Below are 3,373 nucleotides of genomic sequence, written 5' to 3' on the forward strand. Positions count from 1 at the left end.
CCTCTAGTGTGTGTGTGTGTGTGTGTGTGTGTGTGTGTGTGTGTGTATATATATATATATATTAACCTCAGAGAGAAAGGGAGAGGGAGAGAGAGGTGCTTTAATGATGAGAGAGAACCATCGATCGGCTGCCTCCTGCACACTGCAACCCGGGCATATGCATTGACCGGAAATTGAACGGACGACCTCCTGGTTCCTGGGTGAATGCCCAACCACTGAGCGACACCCAGCCAGGCTCAAATATTATATTTTAATTAGAGGCCCAATGCATGAAATTCATGCAAGGGGCTCAGCCTGCCAAGCCCTGGCTGCCTCGGCCCTTGCAGCCTAGCTGCCTCACAGCCCCGGCTGCCTCGAGGCCCCATGGCCCCACCCACTGGTCATTCTGGAGGGTCATACCACCGTCTAGTCTAATTAGCATATTAGCTCTTTATTATATAGGATGCTGTTAAAATTAATTCCAAAGAACGATATGCAACTTACATCTATTATATCTTCACTTATTTACTTTTTAATGTATTTATTGCCTGGTACCCCCCCCCCCTCCTGGAAATTATAAGCCCCTGAGAAAGTAGACACTCTGCCTTGTTTATTGACAAATCCTCAATGCCTAGAACAGTGCCAGGCAAATAGTATTTGCTCTCTCTCTCTCTCTCTCTCTCTCTTTTTGCTAAGAAAATGTATTCAGTTTTGTAAAACTAAGATTTAAAAGGATTTACTCTGGATGAAAAGAAATCAGGAACTGGGTCAATTTAAAACTATAATAATAATCATGTTGATGAGTATGGTGATATTTATTGAGAAATTACTATATGTTAGGCCACTGTTCTAATGGCTTAAATATATGGACCCATTAAATCCATACATGACTCACTTAAGGTGGATTAAAAAATTTCCCCCAAGTCAGCCAGTTGGTGAGTGGCATTCCAACTTGGACAGCCTAATTCTAGAACTTGGGCTGTTCACCATAACTGGTGATGTAGCTGCCACGGTTAGTCTGAAAACTAATATCCTTCCACCCAATTACTCCCCTGAGATTGATATACACAGACAAACTGAGCTGGTTTTTTTGTCTAACTCTCTCCAGAATGTTCTATCTATACATTTAACTCATTCAACAGTCATTTTTTTCAATTACCCCATTTTGCTGGGGGGAAAGTTCCTGAACAGATAGCAGATTTCCTACACCCAGAGTTATTTCATTTGGATACTATGGTGTTTGTAAGGGCCACATTGTTGGTTAGCTCAAATATGGCTCCACATATGAAATGCTTTCCATTTCAGCCCACCATCTTAAGATGTTCATAAATATAAGCTTTAATGGGGGCAAGGGCTTTGTTTTGTTAATGCTGTAAACAAACAATGTTGGCCCAACCCTCCGCCTTCCCGCTGCAGTTTGACAATCAGTTTGAGGAGTCATTTTTTTAAATACCCCATTTTGCTGGGGGGAAAATTCCTGAACAGATAGCAGATTTCCTACACCCAGAGTTATTTCATTTGGATACTATGGTGTTTGTAAGGGCCACATTGTTGGTTAGCTCAAATATGGCTCCACATATGAAATGCTTTCCATTTCAGCCCACCATCTTAAGATGTTCATAAATATAAGCTTTAATGGGGGCAAGGGCTTTGTTTTGTTAATGCTGTAAACAAACAATGTTGGCACATAATAAACCCTCAATAAATATGAATGAATCAAATCATGCTCTGAGAATCCTTGTACATTATGTTATCCCCCCAATAACTATGTTAATTATCTGTGTGTGATTTTAGAACAGTAAATTATCATAGATTATAAGAATATGAGTCATTATCTTCTTCAATGATATCCATTCTTAAAACACAATTAAATGGTTCACTCTCACAAATATTTGGAAAGATGCAAAATCAACAAATTTCTCTGAGGCCTTGGCTACCCAAATTGTTTAGGAAGAAGACTGGCCTCTGGGCAACTGAACCCTGACTTTTTTTTTAAAAATATATTTTTATTGATTTCAGAGAGGAAGGGAGATGGAGATAGAAACATCAATGATGAGAGAAAATCATTCATCAGCTGCCTCCTGCACGCCCCCTACTGGGGATTGAGCCCACAACCTGGGCATGTGCCCTTGACTGCAATCGAATCCGAGACCCTCCAGTCCGAAGGCCAACACTCTATCCACTGAGCCAAACCAGCTAGGGCTAAATCCTGACTTTTGAGAAGTTGGCCTGCTCCCATTCTCCACCTGAATTTTCAGAAGGGCCTAGAGAGGGAAAGGAATGGATCACTGTGTTTAGGGCGCCCCCTGATGTTCAATGATGTTGAGGCTGCTTGGAAAACAGGGGCAGGGCTTTCAGTGGATGAGTGTATTTGGTCAAAGGTCAGGAACCACCCACTGTACTTTCATTCCTAGATAGGACCTTAGAGGTGATTAGTTCAAGCTGACATTAGAAATGGGGAAACTGGTGCCCAAAGAAGTCAAATGTCTCATCCATGGTCACTCAGCTGGTTAAATCTCTAACAGGAAAGAAGCTGTATTCCCTGACCCACACCTCCCATCAAAGGAAACTAAATTCATAATTCCAGTCTCTTCACCCTTTTTACATTTATTTTTTTGAAAAATTTTAATATATACATCCTTATTGTTGACAGTATTACAAATGTCTCCCTTACTCCCTCTCCGCCCCCAGGTCTTCACCTTATTATCCATCTCCATGGGCTATGCCAGTGGTCGGCAAACTGCGGCTCGAGAGCCACGTGCAGCTCTTTGGCCCCTTGAGTGTGGCTCTTCCACAAAATACCATGTGCGGGCGCGCACGTAGAGTGCGATTGAAACTTCGTGGCCCATGTGCAGAAGTCGGTATTTTGTGGAAGAGCCACACTCAAGGGGCCAAAGAGCTGCACGTGGCTCTCGAGCCGCAGTTTGCCGACCACTGGCATAGCCCATGGAGATGGATAATAAGGTGAAGACCTGGGGGCGGAGAGGGAGTAAGGGAGACATTTGTAATACTGTCAACAATAAGGATGTATATATTAAAATTTTTCAAAAAAATAAATGTAAAAAGGGTGAAGAGACTGGAATTATGAATTTAGTTTCCTTTGATGGGAGGTGTGGGTCAGGGAATACAGCTTCTTTCCTGTTTGAGATTTAACCAGCTGAGTGACCATGGATGAGACATTTGACTTCTTTGGGCACCAGTTTCCCCATTTCTAATGTCAGCTTGAACTAATCACCTCTAAGGTCCTATCTAGGAATGAAAGTACAGTGGGTGGTTCCTGACCTTTGACCAAATACACTCATCCACTGAAAGCCCTGCCCCTGTTTTCCAAGCAGCCTCAACATCATTGAACATCAGGGGGCGCCCTAAACACAGTGATCCATTCCTTTCCCTC

The sequence above is a fragment of the Myotis brandtii genome, unplaced genomic scaffold, assembly GCF_000412655.1.
Source record: "Myotis brandtii unplaced genomic scaffold, ASM41265v1 scaffold137, whole genome shotgun sequence".
In the NCBI taxonomy this organism is placed as follows: Eukaryota; Metazoa; Chordata; class Mammalia; order Chiroptera; family Vespertilionidae; genus Myotis; species Myotis brandtii.